The sequence below is a fragment of the Cyanistes caeruleus genome, chromosome 10, assembly GCF_971803275.1.
Source record: "Cyanistes caeruleus chromosome 10, bCyaCae1.hap1.1, whole genome shotgun sequence".
Classification (NCBI taxonomy): domain Eukaryota; kingdom Metazoa; phylum Chordata; class Aves; order Passeriformes; family Paridae; genus Cyanistes; species Cyanistes caeruleus.
This window is the reverse complement of record NC_141710.1, coordinates 16,940,590-16,960,831: the sequence shown is the minus strand read 5'-3', so window position 1 is coordinate 16,960,831 and position 20,242 is coordinate 16,940,590. Positions and strand designations below refer to the sequence as shown.

At 41.5% G+C, this 20,242-nt stretch overlaps 1 protein-coding gene across 45 annotated transcripts in view; it reads left to right on the top strand.

Annotated features, from left to right (window-relative positions):
• Positions 1 to 20,242, top strand: part of SENP5 (SUMO specific peptidase 5) — a 202,503-nt gene that overhangs the window by 96,292 nt on the left and 85,969 nt on the right. For 7 of the 45 annotated variants that reach the window (XM_086844068.1, XM_086844055.1, XM_086844056.1 and 4 more), the window contains 2 exons: positions 4,028 to 4,152; positions 5,280 to 5,459. The exons of the other annotated variants lie outside the window; for them this stretch is intronic. The gene's annotated coding sequence lies outside the window, so the exon portion shown is untranslated. The remainder of the gene's footprint in view (positions 1 to 4,027; positions 4,153 to 5,279; positions 5,460 to 20,242) is intronic. 45 annotated transcript variants of the gene reach the window in all.

Sequence of the window (20,242 nt, the reverse complement as noted above, 5' to 3'; positions counted from 1 at the left end):
TATATAACCCAGTTCAGTCAACTTCAGGTTCCAGTTTCAAAGAACAACTTAAAGCCTCAAATAGCAAACAGGATTTATTATCTTCTTTCTTCCCTCTTCATTGTCACTCACATTCCGTATTCCATTTACCAAGCAGGACAAAAAGGAAATACTTTGAAGCCTGCTGTACCTCTCCTTAGTTTCTCTATAGGCTTACTCAAGCCCTTCCCCTCTTGGTGACTGGGTGAACTTTATTTATGGGTATACAAAGGATCAGAAATGTGCCCACATGATTATTAATGCTCAGTGCAATGCGGGATGTTTGCAGTTAGCAGGTTTTGGGTGACTTGTGATACCTGTGAGGAAATTTGTGTTTGGTTTTTATGTTTGGGAAAGGAGTTTAAAAATACAATCAGGTAGTTTGGGTACAGGTAATATGACAAAGGAACCTTTCACCTTTTGGGTACAGACTGACACACATCTGCCTCAGTATTCCCTCTGAAAGTGGGATTGCTGGCGTCAGCTCCCTGCAGACCTGTGGCCCATCACGACTGGCCTTTTTATAGACCCCTCACTGAAGAGGCAATAACTGCAGAGATAACTTCTCGCTGAACTCAGAGCAGATCTTTTCTCTCTCTTTCATGCCTGAGACATAGTAACACATTGTCCTTATTTGCAGCAGTGGCTGCAAATAGTTCTTACAGTACAAGAAAGTGAGCTGAATCCCATGGACTCCTGCATATAAGGTGACATCTCAACCCCACTGAAGTGAGCAAGTCTTTCACAGAATCACGATATCACAGAATGGTTGACTTTGGAAAGGACATCTGGGGGTCACCTTCTCCAACCCCACTGCACAAGTAGGGAGGGACACCTTGAAACAGTCACCCAGAACCATGTCCAGGTGGCTTTTGATTATCTCCAAGAAAGGAGACTCCACAACCTCTCTGGGCAACTGTGCCCATGCTTGGTCACCCTCACAGTAAGGTGTGTTTCCTGATGTTCAGACAGAACCTTCTGTTTCAGTTGATGCTCATTGCCCCTGGTCCTGTCACAAGATACTGCTGCAGAAAGCCTTGTTCCACCACTTTGCACCCTCCCTTCTCGGATTTATATCCATTAAGCCCTTCCAAGCCTTCTCCTCTCTGTGCTAGGTAGTCCAAGCTCTCTCAGCTTTTCCTCACAGAAGATGCTCCAGTACTTTAATTACCTTTGTGGCCTTTTGCCACGCTGTCCTCCCATATTGAGGAGCCCAGACTGGGCACAGAAACCAGGAGTGGCCTCACCAGTGCTGAAGACAGGGAAAGGATCAGCTCCCTAAAGCTGCTGGCAGTGCTTTGCCTAGTGCAGCTCAGGGTACTGTTAACACTGCACAGCAAGGGAACATCACTGGCTCAGCCCAGTGCCTGCCCAGACCCCCAGGTCCTTTTTGACCAAGCTGCTTTCCAGCTAGGTGGGGCCCAGCATATTTTCCTACATGTGCTCCCCCAGGGGCATAATTTCAGACTTCTCACTGAACTTCATGAGGTTTCTGTCATCCCATTTCTGCAGCCTGTCATGGTCCCTCTCAATGACAGCATGACCCCGTGGCACCAGTCACTTCTCCCAGTTTTGCCCATCATCCAGGTCACTGATGGGGACATTGAACAGGACTGGACCCCAGTACTGTCCTCTGTGGAGAGGCCAGGCTTACTGGCCTCCATCTCAGCTTTGTGCCAGGATCAGCACCTCCAGGCCCAGCTGTTCAGCCCGGTTTTCAATCCACCTCAATCCACCTTTCACATTAGTGCTGTGAGACTTTGGCCCTGGTGAATCAGGTTGCCTGAGAGACTTGACAAGACTTCACTGTGATGGAAGCAGAACAAGCTGGGTTTACTGCCCTTGTTATATAAAATGTAGTATTGATTCTATGCTCAAAACTTGAGGCTCCACTGAATCTCAGTTCTTAATAATTCATATAAATCACAATAGAAAGGTGAGTTGATGGTTTTCTTTTTTTCTTTCTCTCTTTTTTTTTGGTTGGATGCTTGGAACAACTAGTGATGATTGGAAACTTGCTGCCCCTGCGCAACCTCATTTGGAAAAAAAGCAAAGAACCAGTTCCCTAGATGTCAAATTGACACCTTCCTGAGCTTAAAATTCAAGCAAATTAACCAAGCAAACAGATAAATATCATCTTTTTAAAGCTTCACATCAAAGTTAAACACTTGTGGGGATTTCTGAGGCTCTCTTTTCAGATTACTAAAATGTCATTTTTTGGTAAAGCAGACAGAACTGGTCCAATTCTCTGCACCACATCAAAAGATGCATTTCTGAGCAGTCAGGCATTGTACAGTACCGCAAAACTTAATCACCTTTTGCTTTACACTTGATTAAGTACATTACTTTTGGATCATCGAGTTCACAAGATATTGGAACATCAGGGCTGTCTTCTATATAGCCATCACCTACTCAGAAACCTGCACGCAAAGGCAAGAAAATGTCTGCAGGGGAAATGTCAGAAAGTTAAAGTCACCAGTCTTGTCAAGGCAGCATATTGCTCCCTTAAATGACAGTATAATCAGCATTTAAAAATAAAGTGTGCAAAACCCCATAGAGGTCTGCGAAAAACCTCAAGACAAATTAGACTAATTGATTTGCATAGTCTTATTGGCCCCTTTCCACTACATGGGCAAATCTTCAGCAGATGTAAATTGGCTCAGAATCACTTCAAGTCCCTCATTGTCCCTATAACAGGAATTTCAGGCTGAAGAAAAACTGTGAAGTCTGAACAGTTTTACCAGATTGTAATAGTAGAACACTATATGTAAATTAAATTATTTTTATTAAATATGAGAGTCTTTACGAGAAGGAAGGCTGACCATGTGCCCTAGCTTGTTGTGCTATTTGCAGTTGAGAAATTTCTTACTGTGAGATATAAAGTGTGCAGGCATGGCATCTAATTTGGGAGCCTCTAGTCCTGGATGTTCAGCTAGAGATTCCTTTTCAGTCAGCTTTGCTGATCTCAATCTGTTAATCTTTATTTTCTTTTAACTGTAAGATGAAAATAACTATTTCCCCTTTTAATTCTGTGATCTGAAATAACTCACTGAATTTTGTAAAAATGTTTGGTATCACTGGGTAGAAGGATGTATTCAAAACATTAGAGGAATCCAAGAGACAGGAAAACCAGATGCCAGTCAGTAAAACCTTAGATAAGAGTATTTCCTGGACTTATTAGAAACGTAGGAAGATTGAGAGGGTTGAAATTTGGTGTTCCAGATTTAGCATTAATTATTTCAGGGACATTTTTCACTTGTTATAGTTTTTTAGTTAAAAAAAAAAAAAATTGTTTTTATTTTTCTTTTCCTTTGAAAGAGCATAAAAAGTTGTCAAGAATTTTGAAATTTTTACTGAAATGGAAATTTTAATTTTTGACCAGCTCTCCCAGACAAAGCCAACCAAATCTATTTCTGTTCTGTTCTTTCTTGTTCTATTTTGCTCTTCTATTGTCTATTCCACTGAAATACTTGAGTGCCTTCCAGAAGTACATCAACTGACAAAACTAGCATTTGTTACATGAAAGTCTATTCTACTTCTCTTCCCAGTGGGAAAATTATATAAGATGTTTTGTCTTAGTGAAGTTTTTGATTGATTTAAATTTTCCCCCCAATTTCCGCATTTCCCCTGCTCTGTGTTTTGATGTTGCAATCAGTAATTTGAGCAGTTTTATGAGTTGAGGGTTTTCAAGCCTCTGATTGACTTACCCTGTGTTACGCTGACCTGGGATGGGAGACCCCCCCCTTCCTAAATTTGTTATACTTTTTTACCCTTTTATTGAGGTCAAAGTTATTTATGTTGCCATGCAACTCTAAACAGTGGGATATTTTTGCTTCAGCCCTGCAGGGATGTCATGGTTCTCTCAGTATCATTCCTGTGCAATTTGATGGGTGTGGGAAAGCTGTGCTGGAGATGGATAGGTGGCAACTGTGAAATCAGAGATTAGCAGCTGCAGAAGGATTTGGGGGGTTTTGGCTTTATGTTCTTACGCTATAGTTTGCTTTTCCAGTTTATATGGGTGTTCCCCTGATCATTGCTTCACGCCAGAACCTGGAACAAACAGAGCAGGATACCTGGGAAGAGACTGCAGGGCTGAACCACAGGAGCAAACAGTGGATCAGAAGTAGAAAGAAGGTATTTCACACTGGGTAAACAAACACCCTGAAGTCACACTGACCTCTCCTCATCTCCATGAACATCAAGGGAATTTCAACTACACTCCCTGGGAGAGCTGGTGATGTCCTGGCATTACCAGGGTATGCACAGACACATGGCTCCAGTTTAAAAGCACAAATTGAAACATGCCACATTAATTCCTTTTACTTACAGGAATCTTTAAAGATGTAAGTGCACAATTTGTCTGGGTGCTGTCATGTTGTATGATGCTGTTAGTCTCTTTGATGGAGAACTCCACATGATAACTCCACATGTTATCTTGCCTTGCTGAGTTAAATCCTGAAATTTAGTAGCAAGTGTTAGGGAAGCCTGCTGTGCTCTCTGGATTCCCACATGCTCAGCTGCAATGACATATTTTTGATGTGAGAAACGAAGTTCACTCTTGGCACTGTAGGTAAGTGCTTTTTCCACTGAGTTTTGTAGAAAAAAACCGCACATTCATTCTTATGCTGTGGCAGTCTGAGGACATGAAATTGTTCCCTACTTACACTGGGCTACTGTTTTGAAAATAGTGCATGTGTTTCCATGTGGAGGCTCATTGGCATGAGTGACAGGAGAGTCCACACTATTCCAGGCAGGGCTAGGGAATGGCAGGTGGGAGGACGGCAAACTGGTATCCTTTCTCACCTTGGAGCACTCCTTCAGGGGCCTGACAAACTCAATCAATATCCCAGTGAGATTTACATAATTCTGACTAGCAAGAGAGTCTTAAAAAAAAATTAAAGTTATTTATTTTTAGTGAGACAGATGATGAAGTCCTATGGGGTTTTTTTTTTACAGCTACATTCCCCTAAATCACCCATTTAATTCAACTCTCTGCTGCCTTCCAGCCACATGGCTAAAAATCTGGAAGTAAGATCGGAAACATGAGGGGGACATTTTAATTTAATAGTGTGGAGGCGATATATTAATAACACATTTGCAACAGGGGAAGTGGGTCTTTCCAAGTTAGTACAGTTTGAAAGAATTTATATAGACATTCCTGCTTAAGGAGTTGAAATTTTGCATGTTAGACATAAAGTACGGATGACTTTTATGACAACAAAGTAACTACACTTACAGCTTTCCTTGCTTAATTTACACAGCCTCAGATTCACAGCAGACCGGGACCCCAGGCTGTCAAGAGCAATAAACACGAGGCTCTCTGAACAGACACACCGGTGCCCAGGTGACCTCCTCCTCAGTGCCTCACAGAAAGGGAGATGTGAATGTGAGCATCATGAGCTGATTAAAAACAACATCCAGTGTCACATTTCTATAAAGAGGTGCATGTCAACACTTTTTCCTGATATGTTTATGAATTTGTTAAGTTTTGTTATGCCAAAAGAGAGCTGTAGCTTTGTTTACATTCAGCCCAGAAATTCAGAACCAAACAGTGATGTTAGATGTTGCCCATTAGAAATTGTAACTGGCTAGTGCAGAACATGACTTTTGTACTCATGGATTTATGAATAAAACAGGCAAAGAAAACTCACAGAACTGCTTTGATGAGGCTACAAGGTTCTGCACTGGGCATCTCAGCCTTTGCTGCTGGCGTGTCCCCTCTGCTGTTCTGTTGAGCATTGTTAGTCTCAGTAAATTTCTAATTTTTCCATTCATTATTTCCATTCTTCTGTCTCTTGAAGGGGATCTTGGGTCTTTTTGAGTCCTCTTGTCTAACACAACTACTCTGGGTCTACAGCATAATTTTCTTCCTATCAAATGTATCTGAAATCTCTGTTTTATCTGTCACTGTAGCTCAGTATGTTCATATTACGATGATCTCCATATGATGACTTCCTCTACCATTGGTTCTATTCCCTAAGCAAGGCTGTATTTCATAATTTCTCCAAGTGGTTCCCCATTTACAAGAACATCAAGCTCAATTTTCTCCTTGCATCTGCAAGGCCCTGGCCAAGACCAGACCTTCTCGCTCAGCTTTCACCTGGATCTCACCTTGTCCCTTCTGCCATCACCATCTATTTGAGCCATTCAGCCTTGTCACTGACAGATGTCTCTTGCACTCTCTTCAGAAAGAATCCCACTTCTGAGCTTGTCCTTGTGGCCATCACCTCTCTGAGTTCTCACAGGGCCTGAAGAGCTGCCTCTTGTCACATTATCTGCAGTAAAGTGTTACATGACTTTTAAACCTGTTATTGTTATATAGGTGGTTGCACTTACACTGAAAAATTTTAGGACTTCACAAGACAAAATGTTTGAAAACCACCTGAAATGGTCAATTTATCTACCACATTTCTGTTTTGACAGGTATTTTCTTAATCTGCCTTTAAGATCACGCATGGCAATGCTACTCTAGGGACAGTCTTATCTTCTTTGCTTACCAAAAGCAGTTTGGAATGAAACATTCCTTTGAAAACAGTCTTATCTGGCCCCTTCCTAACTCTTGCCTTTATTTTGGAATATGTGAGGAGCAAAGAAACCATCCTGTAGTTCATACACAAGTCTTGCAAATGAGGCTGTCCTTGGGATAGCTGAATGAAAGCCTTTCACTGACAAAAGGGAACATACAATATTTACTTGTTATGGAAGAGAAGGTGAGGTCTACTTCATACATTTTGAAACCTTTGAGTACCTAAGAGACAGGTTGGTAATTCTGGTGTCAAACATGGTTATTTGTCTTGTTATGTAACTTACCTGTAGCTCAACTGCAGTTTTAAGTGTTTATGAACTTAGGAGCATAAGGCTTGAGTAGGATTACGGTGTTGCAACTCCCACATACTTTCTGTAAGGAAACAAGATCTTTTGTAAACTTTGGACCAATAAAAATATAGTAGCTGTCATTTGTATGAAGTTTCTTGAGAATTTATTTGCTTCATTTGTGTGAAGCCTCCGTCTAATGACGCAAGTTAAAAATTTAGGTTTTGAAACAGCTGCTGGGTGTTGGTTAGAAACCTTACAATCTAAAATCTCACTCAGAAGATATTTCCAGAAACGGTAATTTTCTGAGTACAGCTGAAGATGTTAAAGATGATTGTGTAATGTTATGTGTGTGTTATAGGAACAGGTAAAAACAGGCACCAAAAGGGGATTTCTTTGCTTGAAATTCCCACCTATTGTCAGCATTCATCTCTTTCTTGGTTTTTGATAAAGCCCTTCAAATTTTTGAGAGTCAGATACCTGGGGCAGGCTCATGGAAATGCCAGGACAGATGGACAGATGAGCTACATGTGCTTCAGAGAGCTAAAGCACTGTTGCAAAGACTTGCTGGAGACTATTCGTGCACAGAGAAACAAATAACTCATATTCCCAGCTCTGTAATCAAAAGCCATTCTTGGCTGGGGGAGATCCCTGCAACAACATTCTTGCCTCCCCTTGAGAGAAGGAAGCCAATGATTATTCTGTTACCCTTCATTATCATTCAGTGTGGTATAAACTGCCCAGGACTTGAACTCTCAAGTGCCCAGGAGGGCCAGTACATGAATATACCTTGTGTCAGCAGAGGCCATTTCAAATAATACAGATGATGACAGATTGATGTTGGTAGCTCATTAGGCAAAGCACTGACCGAGACATCAAATTCCTTTCAGCGAGAATATGGCTGGAGTGTTTGCTGTTGTGCATTAAAGGAGAGACACATTTTTCTTCTTTGATTTCTCTTACTTTCTGCTTCCCATGTTTGCATCAGACAGTGCCAGCTATCAGATCTGTCATCATGTTTGACTTTCCTAATGTGAACAGCTGTGCCAGAAGAATCAAGGTGTAAAGCTAAACCAAATCTGCAGATATAGTATATATATTTCAACAAAAGACCTGTGTTCACAAGCCTCCTGTGGCAAACAGATTTTAATATAACACTTGGCTTCTAGCTTGTCCAGATCCACAGTACAATCTTCCCACCCGTGCCTGAAAAGATAGAGAACAGATTTCTGAAACAGTGTAAGGTGTATTCAGATTGCTGTCTCCTTGATATGCTAAGTCCCACTCGTACAGGTTATGTTTTCTCACTTGTGGGGCATGCCTTAACCCACATGGTTAAGCTGGTAGCCTTCTGCCTCTTCCTGAAGAAGATGGGGAGTTTTCCAAGCGGCACATGTTACCACAGTTCTCTACCTACATGTCACAGTCCAACAGAGGAAGCCAGGTGACTTCTGCTGCTATCACATTCCTGCACAGTGATCTGTCTGTGGAGGAGGACAGAGCACATTGCACACTGTGCTGCAGAGAAGAGAGGTAGGTCCAGGGTTCAGTGAGGGAAGGAATCTCCAGTCTGTATTTGGTCCTTGAGCCTAGACAGGATAAAATACTTCTTAGTCTGAGGGCTAAGTAAGAGCAAACACACCTGAGGCTGGATGGTCACTGTTGTGTCAATGACAGAAAAGAGGAGTTCACACCTACTGAGAGGAACCACAGAGATGAGATGGACACCAGAGGAAGAAATCAAAGCAAGAAGAGGAGGAGGGGAGTATTCAGCAATTGAAAAGCCCCCAGGGTGAGGATGGGTACCCAAGGCTCTGTTGGCTCCTGCTGCCTGTAGCAGCTCTTCAGCCACTGCTAAGAGGCAGCCAGTCCAGCACCACTGCACAGCATTCTCTGCAGCCACACCGTTCTGGGGCTTTGTATGCACTAGGTAATCTTAGAGTACACAGGGTACTTTATCCCCACAGTGTTTTTCATATACAAAATGATGTTACAAACTGTATCCCTTGGAGGTAGGAAGAGACAAGCATTTATACAAAATACAGTATTGGAATAAACATCACTACCAGTCTAGTGTGGCCAATGTCACAGAGGGATCTGATTGCCATGGTACAAAAATGATGTTTTAAAGTGAATGTGTGTTTTTTCCCTGTTTACCATAGTCTGCTCTGCTCTTAGATCCGTATCTTTCAGGTGTGGTCTAAGGTGTATCCATAGAGTAAATTGCAAGGATCATGATGAACTGCTTTAAATAGAACTGGCTTTAAATACAGTCAATGAGAAATGACATTATGGGGCAGAAGTCTGTCAGACATTTCCCACAACTCAGTGCTGGGCTAGACTGACATGAAAAGATTAGCATTAACATTATGTCTAATGTTACTAGTCTGATTCACATACAGTTTATTGATTTTGTTTGAATTGAGTTTGTAATTGTTGCTTTGGTCTTCATTTATATAACCAGTGGCCAAATGCACTGTTTTCTTAGTAATTCTTGCATTACTGAGAGCTACATGCAATGACAGTAACTGTGCCTGGCAGTCTACCATCTGGGTACATGCTAATAAAATAATCATCTGCATAATTTTGAAGTCATTGCAGATACTGGGGGGAAAAAATGTATTTGGTTTGAGATGAAAATTGCAGACAGCTCAGTAGAATAATAATGATACAAATAATTTCCCCTAAAATCCTGGAATGGTCTCTGTTGGGATTTGTTTTACATGCATCATGAAGCTGCCTATGCTAACTTTGCTTTGATATGAAAGGTAAATAGAGGATGAATGATTAAATAATTTCTATTCAGTTTTGTTGAAAAGAAAATTTAAGTCAGTAAGAAATGAAAAATTTTTCTGCTGTATTATGACAGTAATGAGGAAGGAAAACCCTTTTCTCTTGCATCTCTAAGTAATAAACTAATAGGGATTACAGATCTTGGTCACAATTTGGTCCCACTGCTAGGATCAATGTGTTTGTCAGTAAAAGACAGTTTGGTCTGTAAGGAATATATGCCCTTTGCTTCTTCTGCATTCTCAAATCAACTGTAATTCACCCCAAAGATACCCCCTAATAAATCCAGAAAAAGTAATAATTCCATAAGAAGTACATGTCTGTGAGAAGAAACACGTGGTTCCAACAGATTAGCACTGTATTCAGGAATAAATTCACCTATTCCAGTCCAAAGGCCCTTTCTGCAGTTGTAGCTGAACGCAAAACATCTTATTTGGATGGAGGAATAATTTCTGAAACAGCTATTTCCATCTCCAGTTCCCATTCTGTCCCCATCCAGTTTATATTTTCCAGAGACACTGGAGAAGGTTCAACAGTGCCCATTAAAAAAACACAGGAGCAATGAGCCAGACTGGTTGGTATCTTGGGTAGAGCAGGGAGATGGAGTGGACATCTTTGGATATTTATGATCTTGGATGCCACAAATTGAAACCTCTCAGCAACTAAAGCCTGTGAAAGGAATTGTGGGAGGGAAAAATAGGAAAGTGAAATAGAAAAATAGGAAAATTCCACTGAAATTTATCAGGTTAGAAGAACCAGCATGTAAAGTTTTGTAGATATTAAAAAAATTATTACTGGCCTGTCCCTTCAGACTAGAGACAACGTGGGATACGTAACACTGAAGTTTGTACTCAGGCTTTTGGGAGATTGATATTTAAATGGCAAGCTTGAGCTGGGAAACCAGTTTAGCCAACTTTGAACAGACTACACAATGGAAAATACACCAAGAGCAAAAGAGATAAGAAGATGGTGTAAAACAGACTTGCAGAGTACTACGGGAAGCTTATGGAAGAAGACAGGAAGAGATGAACAGGCTTTCTTAGAGCAGAAGTTCAAGTTTGCTGTGTAACAACAGTCAAAGAAACTGAATCTGAAATAAGAGCATATTTTTGAAGATAAGCTATTAGGGCAGAAGAACCTGAGCCTACAAACAAAAAATGCTTCAGAGTAGCTAGAAACTAGAGGAGGTGCATGGGCTTAAGAACATTTTACCTGCTACCAAACTCTCTTAATGCCTAAAATCTTTGGTGTTCAGAAAACTGTGGAAAACGTGCACAAGTAGTATGTCCCAGAGAGGCATATTCTGGATGCAGGGGTTTGCACCTTCAGCAAGAGGGTGAACATGCTGGCAGAAAATTAAGGAGATGGTGCTACTAACAGGTTTTAATCACGAGGCTCAGAGACTGCCCCTGCCAACTGTTTTCAGACACGGCTCTGCGCCTGCAGTCCAAATGCCAGGATCTACACCTAATGCTTCCCAATTGTAGCAAACTTGGGGCAATCTGGCAGACATCCATCAGAGGTACTCAACCACACCTATGGCACTGTGACAGGTTGGGGGAACAGGGCAGGCATGGAGAATGGAGCAGGCTCAATTCCCATGTCTGTCCCGAAAGCACGGGTTGACGTTACGGGTCGCTGATGTAGCTGCTAACTGCCCCGGAAAGGGGAGGTCCCATTCCCTGCTCCTGGCCACAGGCTCTCACCCTCCTCTGGCATTGCTCCTTCATTCACCCAACCATGCAGTGCAGTGATGCAGGGAGTTCTCAGAAAATGAATCACTCATTGTGGTGAGGTTGGTTCTTTGGCAGATTAACTCCAGGAGTTGGGTTAACACAGACCCTGCAAGTGGCTGTGCAGCCACATAGGAAACAAGATCCACCAGAGTGGAGCCTGGATAATCAGTTGAGTCACTGAACCATAAAAAAATTTTGGAAGGAATCTCTGGAGATCATTTGGACCAACTGCCGACACAAAGCAAGACTATCACCATCGTTACAGTGGTGGTTGGAGGCTCCGGCTGTTTCAACTTCAGTTTCTGTGCATGTGAAACAGGGGTGACACCACACTGGGCAAGCTGAATACCTGTTTGGTGAAGCATCTGGAGATCAACGGGTGACAAGCACTGCCTCAGCCTAAAGGATGTACAAGACTACTCAAAGCTGCTGGTGGTCAAGGATAAGAATTCTGTTTTTCCTGGCCTTTGTGTAAGGCTTGTGATATGGATTCATGTTTTAGACACAATAATGCTGAATTTGTTCAAATATTAACATTTCTAAGCATAGCTTATAGAAAAAAATACAACCATATTGGTATATATGCCATTGAAGAGGGGATGATACAGCCCTAATAATTCATCTGTTTCCCAGTAGATTTAAAACCAGTGACTGCCTGGAAGCTATTCCTAATGAGATACTGGCTGTCATATTTGTTTACCTAAACTGAATAATATCAAAATAGAGATACCTTCTTTGCTCCTTTATAGTAGCTTCCATGTTTCAGACTGGATCAGGTATAGACCTTTCCTTCAAAGAAAATATTTACTTTTCATCAGAAGTTTATATAACATGTTCTCCAAAGGAACAAATACTGTGTTTCAGCACAGTTTGAAACATGGGAGATGGCAAATAAGTTAATGAACAACATTTAAGTCAACACCAAACCACTTTCTTTCTCTAGTAAATACCCAGACCATCACACGGTGATGCAATAAGGAGAAGTTCACGGTCAGTCTCTTTTAACTCACTCTTTATTGTATTTTTGGGACCTCATGCAAAAATTCTACACTGGCCTTGAAAGAGTTAACTGCAGGCAGGGATAAATAACACATATATATATACTTTAAGGTGAACCTGATCTCACTGGAGAAGTCTGAGGGAGAATTATATAAAAATATTATAAATAAATGAGAATGAGTGGAGAAAGCCTTAGAATCGTCTCTAGCAGAAAGAAGCACCTGGTGATAGGTACTGTGGGACTCCTTTAAAAAAATTACTGCTTGGTTGGCAAGACAAGAAAAAGGGGAGAAGGAGTAAGAAATACCCAAAGTTTGTGACCCTCAGCCCGTGTCAGGGGTCTTGCCTGCAAGTCCTGTGCTGGGAAAGAAACAGAGCTGGATTTTCTTTCTGGGAATGGGGATCTCCCCTAAACAAGCCCACGCTGTTTGTGTTCAGTACGGGAGACTGCTGGCCTGTGTGAGGATGCTTCAGCAGCTGAGTAGACCCAAGGCTGGGTATGAGTTAAGCAGAGGAGTTCTGGAAAGAGCTCTACACCTTTGCAGACATGCATGAGGAGTTTGTGATTCATCCAAGAGACAATCCCAGTCCATTTAAGCCGATGACAATGGTACATAAACCTTTTGCGTCTTTTCATTTTATGATGATCTCTAGCCTTGTTCCAAGCATAACAGGAATTAGCAACAAACTGCCTGTTTACCATTTCCCTAAAAAGCCATTGGCAGAGATGGAAGAGAGAAAATGTCACAGCAAAATCTGCATTTGCACAGCAAAATCTGTACAGGGCACAGGGGACAAGGCACTTTTTATACTAGAACCCTTTCAGACTGGGCACAAGAAACAAGCAAGCAGAAACTCAGGCTTGTGATTGGAGAACAGCAAATAAAAAAATGCCCTCTGTTTCCAAGCAGTAACAACAGGGTTGCTTGACTTGTAACAGTAGCATGTAATACTTATGAATAGACTTTGGAGGGAAGAATGAGAGGAAGGATAGAAGGGACAGAGAGGAGAAGTGAAATAAAATGTAGGAAGCTTTTACTAATGTTGGGTTATGTCACACTAACATTTTTAAGATAATCAATTTTCATAGGAAAAATGTGGATCTCCTAGGCTTTAAGATCTGATAGCTGCTATATGGGGAATCACTAAAGATGTTACTTACATACTACAATTCTGCTGGCTAAAGAGGAGACACAAAAATATGTACTATAAATAGGAAACGTATCAGCTTGGAGGAAAACTGATAGCAAGGTTTTCCAGATATCTTAGGCTAGTCTTCGAACTTCTCCTGCTTTAATATATTGCTTCATGTCCTCAGCACATGGGTAGGGACACTGTTGTGCAAATTGCTGGTAGCATTTAGAGGACACCATTAGTAAAGGAGGATCAGGATATGCTATGGGTCACAAAGGGCCACGTGACCTTGAAAAGTGGAGTAATAGAAGTGGAACGAAATGTAACAGAGGAAAAAAGAGAAAAGCAGAGCCATAGCTGGGAATATTGTGCTGTAAACTTATCAATAGTATAAAAGAGGGGACAGGCAAGTGTAGGCATTTACCTGATTTCAGGATGATTGGACTGTTATCATGTAGCATCTGGAAAAGAATTTCAGTGTCTGATGGTGAGGAGCAGGACGACAGGGAGGTGTGAATGCCTTTGCCCAGGAAACTGGTGGAACATCTGCAGTGCCATACCCCTGTCTGGCACCCTGCTCAGGAACAACCTTCTGTGGAAATGGGTGTAGGAAAAGGTTTCTAAGGTGAGCACAGTCCTTTACACAGGAGCAGACTAGGGAAGAGTAGCTTTTATATTCTTGGAAATTCAAGACTAAGAGAAGGTAAGGGCAAATAAGGCCTTTTTTGTTTTTAACAGTACAGTCTGTCAGTCATTATCAGTCACTAAACCCTGGACAGATTAAACAGTCTATCTGTCTGAATCAGAGAGGTTCTCCCAAGCTTCCACTTGCTATTGTGCTTCCACTTACTGCATTGTGCAGTGATCTGGAAGCCCCAGGCACGTGCCATTCCCTGCAGACCCAGCAATGGCCCTCCTTAGAGTAGAGACAGCCTAATCAGGTCCATCTCAAAAATAAAAGAAAAATTGCAGATGTGAGGAACAGTAATGTGGAGATAATTCCATCTCCCCTGTGTGGGAAGTCGGTGTGCACTGACTGCAGAACTATTAGACATTTGTCTACGAAGCCTTTAAAAAGGAGAGTTGGAGGATGCTGATAAAATAGCTAAATCTTGAGAACTAGTGCAAAGGCTTGTTTGATATCTGCCGTCACAGGTGGATAAAGCAAATGGATGTAAACTCATGCAAATGTGGATGCAGCCTCTCTGGCAAGGCAGTGCTGCTTAGGAATGCCAGTTAGGACACATATTTAAGTCAGATGGCTTGGGGTTGGAGGGGGAACTGGGTTGCAGTCCCCATTATGCAGACCTGAACCTGGAGTGACTCTGCCCAAGTCGCTGAGGTTTTACCAGTTGGCTTCCAGCCCAGATTGGTTCTCTTGACCAATTGTCTTTTCACCTTTGCTCGCAAACAGCAGCAGATAAAAGTTGGCCTTGTCTGTGCTCTTTTGGGTGACTTAATCCCCAACACAGGCTTACTTATCAGACCTCTGTACACAAGGCAGAGTTAATTGGCTCTGATCCACCCGAGTGGAGGTCCCCGGAGCTATGCTGATTTTTACCAGAATATGTTCTGACTTAGCCATTCGATTTCCTTATGTAAAAGAGCCAGTTGGATTTTTCAGTGAGCTTAAATTAGTGATAAAAGATAAATCTTTTCCCATTTCATGAGTTGGAAATATATTTATTGTGTGAGTGCTTGCTGGGGAGGTGAGAAAATTGTTCCCAAGCCACGGGGATGTATTTATTCCATCTCCCCTGCTAACAGCAGACTGTGTTTTGGCTGCAGCAGTGTATATCCACCTGTGAGTTCCTGAGTGTTGATGTCACAACCCCTGCCTAAGTGGCCTCTGTTTTTATTCATCTTGCCTTACAAGACAAATAAAGGATCTCGAAGGATGAATAAGGAGAAGCTGAAGCAGGGAGGCGCTGGGGTGCAGTGCGCGCCTGCCAACAGCAGGGGGTGCTGCTGCATCTCAGTACCAGCCCCTTCCCGAGGGACTGCAGCGGCCGGAGGGGGCTCCATCCGAATCCGCTAAAAACCACCCGCCAAAGGCTGGGGAATATCATCTCCTCAACATCAGAGGCTGCTTAGCAGCCCAGTCACGGCCCCATGTCAGTCTGTTGAGCTTTGCTGAGTTCTCAGCTGAAAAACGACCATAGAGGAGAGTGGCAGGAAGCATAGCGGTTGTTATGAGACTTTGTGAATTTTAAATCTCTTTTCAGGAGTTCATAAAAAATTCTCTCTGGCCTATACTGGGGAAGCACTCTGAAAATTATTGCAAAGATATGAAAGGCCAAGGTGCAAAACTTGAGATCAGCAGCATAGATTTTTACTCTTTATTTTAACCTTTTTTTTTACCCTACTGATGTCTCTGTTCCTTATCTTAATTATCTCTGAAGGAAATCCTATTCTTTCCTCCCTTTCTATATAAGATCCTGCAAATGTCATTAAGGCACATTGTTTCATTGCACTGGGGAGCCCAGGGAGTGTTTCTATCATCCTTATGCATGTGATTAACACAGATTTTTGTAATGGGAAGCAGTTCACCTGGACCGGTTTCCATGGTGCCGCTAAGCTGGAAGCATGGGATCTGGCACTCATTTGCTAAAACCTGATGAGAAGTTGAAAGAGAATTTTCCCTTTGACCTTTCTTGGCAGAGGTCACTAGTGCTAATCAATATCCTTATTGGATTTCAAGCATTCAGGGACTCTTCTTAGACATACCCCCTGAAATTGCCATGAGGACTGATTACAGGGAGACAATCAGATTTGCAATATGGCAATTCCTTTCAGCAACCACGGAAAGGGCAATCAAATACTTGCAAACCATTATGAACCACTGGACTCCTCTTCTTCTTTAGTGACAAGGTGAGCTACATTTTGGTTTGAAGGCAGTATTGCTGCCAGATTGTACAGTTCATGTACAGCATAAATAGAGAGAGATGAAGATCTTAAAGAGCAGGTTTAGTTTTGACCAGGGATGGTTTGACTAAGACTGTCCCTGCCTTTCAGAAATGGCTTTATGTCAGATTAAGTCTTTTATCCTGTTTTATAAGTTTTAGAGTAACCTTCCACTATTCATTGAAATGTCTGGGAAATTAAAAATCCACTTCTCTTTATTGAGGCAGTGATAGCAACAGAAAACACACTTTATTTACCTGTTTACCACTGTAGTCTACAGCTTGGCACAGTGAATAGGTGCATGACTTACATGCACAATAATGTAGCGAAGATGTAGTAAAAGTCCGTTTGCCAATGCCTGCTAACTGACATTTTCATCATATTTTTGCATTGCCCTTGTTCAGTATTAGTTCCTAATCAATACTTACATCCAGGTACCACTTACTAAGAATTTTACCAATTAAAATCAAAGCTAATAATCAATCCAGATCCAGCAAATCAGTGAAAGTTTCCTGTAGGTTGTATAAGCAAACAGGTCGGTATAGTCTGACCAAAAGCACCGAAATCAGTGCAAGGATGCTTATGCAGTTTAGTGGATGAACAGAGTCAGGGTCTTTCTTCTCTCATACACAGCCTCACCTTTACACTCACAGCACGTCTGGGCATACACAGAGCTACAGAAGACAGATCCCTGAAACCTGTTCAAAAACATTTTTGAGGTTAGGACTCGTCTTCAAGGAGTTTGCTTCATCCTAGAACAGTCAAAATTAATAAACTTTTTGTGTAAGTACATACACCAGGTTTCACTTTAGAAGCATTGGTCAAAAACAAATGCATTTCATTAGGAATTTAGGGGATTTTTTTCCCCAGATAGATGTGAAATAAATAATGTGAATATTCTCACTTCTAGACAGGCAAAATATATTTAAGAAATGGTTAAAAATACCCGTGAGAGAGCTAGCAATCAACACTCTTTTTACTGGTTTTGTTTTGTATTCTTTTCTGACTAGTATGTTCATGACCAGCTGTTTTTAGAGCTAGTAAAAATTCTCAAGCTCACATTAGGAAGGTTTTCAGTTACATGATCTGTAGCTACAGTTGTTAGAATATTTGGCAAGGCCTTTAAAAATGAGAAAATTGTTTTTGTTGAGTAAAGCACCAAAGCTCTGAAATAATATTTCACTGGACTAACAGAAAATGTGTTTGAACTTTGCTTTTAATGCCCAAGTGACAGGCAATTTAGTAGGCAGGGAGTTTCTAAATATGACTTAAAGCAATGTCCATTTAATCTGTGTGAACATTAGAAATTTCTGTGCATTTATGAGGGAAGAACTTGTACCAAATCAGCCTTGACCAATATTTCTTTGTCCACACTAGTGTGCTATCTTGTCTCATCCAGGGTTGTCTCAGCAGTGATGGGAAAGTGCTGCAGCAAAGGCATCTCTTGTCTTTGCTGCTCACCTTAAATGGAGAAACTGCCCAAGTGTAGTTAAATCCTAGCAAGTTTTCCTCTTAACTGTGCACAGCCTAATAATGTTTCTTGTTTTCTGGGCAGAAAATACCTATCTTATCTCCATCAGTCTCTGCCTGGCAGCTTGTACAAACCTCTATTACAGAAGCAAGCACAGTAAGAAGCATATTTGGAGTACACTGATAGAGAAACTGGGGCTTATAATGGTGCAGTGGTTTGTTGCTCTCTCAGATTACTTCGGACTCCACAGGGAAAATAAATTCTGGGAGTAAAAGGAATGTGTGAAATTCAGAAGGGTTACAGGAAAAACTAGCCTGGCATTCTCAGAGCAGCAAAAATAATGAAATAAGGCTGAATGATTGGATTTACCACTAAGACTTATTAAGCAGGATAGTTTCAAGTGTCATGAAACAAGGTGAAGGGCACAAATGCCAATATTGCCTGTAGCCCTACTTCCCCAGGTGCCCATAGGGAAAGAAGGTCTTGGGAGAGCACCGAGATGGGCCAGCCTGCTTCCTCCCTTTCATACCGGTGTTTTTGCCAAACAGGGGAAAGGCTACATCCTTCTTCCAGCTCCTGTGACATCGCAGGGAACAGGGAGCAGCTACTGGCCCAACGTTGGCCAGGTCAGGAAAGAAACTCTGACCCTGTCTTTGGTCCCTAGTACCACCAGTGTAGTGAGGAAACAGCCCTGCAGAGACAGTTTTCATGGCAGAGAAGAAAAGCTAAGTGGCCCTTCTCAAATATCCTGTGATTAAGTCCCAGCCCTACTCTTTACTCCTTGAAAATCATTCCTATATGCTATAGTCATTGTCTCCATATAAAAATTCAGAAAATAAAGTTACAGAGCCAAAATAGATCAGCATAGGTAGTGTCAAAGAATCTGAATGATGAGTTTTATTCTTAGGGTAGAAGTGGTCATTGCTTTGGATATGAATGGACAGAGGATTCAAAATCCATAAGGAAATCAAACATTCAGCTTCACATTCAGGATATCACTCTGTGCCTCCTCTCAACCAATATGATGACTAAAAGGATCAAGGAAGTTAAATATCAGTGGGGCTGGTTGAGATTTTGTTTTGGTTGTGTAATGAGAAATATGGCACATTCCTGCTTTTTTTGAACTGGGAGTCAGATGGAGTGTAACTAACATTTGTCATGGTACCATTAGTCAAGTTAAATTCACTGGAGTGGAACTAGAGGGGAATTGGGAGGAATAATTTGGTCCCCCAGCCATGACTTATGGACTGGAAGCAGGACAGTCTGGAGATGTGACAGTTCCTGACAATTATTTTTGTCCTGCCATAGACAGTTGTAACAATTACACTTATACTTAATTACTGCATTTAGACTGTGGTAGGATAAAGCACTCCATAGGATAGGAGGTGTTAAGAAGCAGAATACATTTTAAATTTAGAAAATCCCCTTGAGAAATATCCTTATTTCACACTTATTATTAGCAAAGCCAGCTTTGCAGTAAAAATCTTTGCTTCCATGACTGGAACTAGTGTCTTCAGCAAGAAGCAGGCGTACAGAAATCTCTTGTATGGGGACATCGACGTTCCATCTGCTCTGAAAATCTAGGAGCTGCTGAGTCATCTCCCATCTCATGTGTATTTGACATAATTTTTAAAGGTTATCAATACTGGGGCACTGAGTGCTTAACAGAGAGGGGCTTTTATCTTATTTCATTTTCCGTGAGCCAGAAAGCAAATACCTGCCTGATCCTAGTACTGTTAAATTCAATTACTAAAGTCCTTGTTTGTTCCAGTGATAGAGCATTTAATGTTGCAAACTTAAATAATTGAAATAAGTGACCCACAGTGATATGAGGCACACATCCAACAGGCAGAAGGTCATTTTCTTCTTAAGCTGTTTATAGGTGTGAATTAAGATGCCTATGAAAAATGCTTTACCATTTCTTCCAGATTCATCCATGTAGCAAAATACATGCAGAGCAAGCAGAGTTTATAGGGGAAGGACTGGAGCAAAAAATTACAAAGAACATTGTGCAGCCCCCAGTCTTGGCTGAGACTGTCAGCACCCAGCAGTTTCTGTTGTGCTGCTTATGGGCTGGGATTTTTGGTATCCTGTGTTCACTGCACACCTTGTGTGTTGGTTTCCTTTGAAAATTTAGGTACTTGTTTTCCTGCCTAATTGGAAGCAGAACTCATTTGAAAATGTATTCGCTTTCCCTCCAGGGATGGTGCTATACCAAAATACAGTGTATGCTTTGGCTTAATTTAATAAGTCATAATCTCTTCTCATATTTTATTACGTCTTAGTGCGAGGTGATTTTTTCCAGAGATGACTCAAAATAATACAAAAGAAAAGGCTTGTCCCATGAACAAAACATGAATTATAGCTGATAAAATCA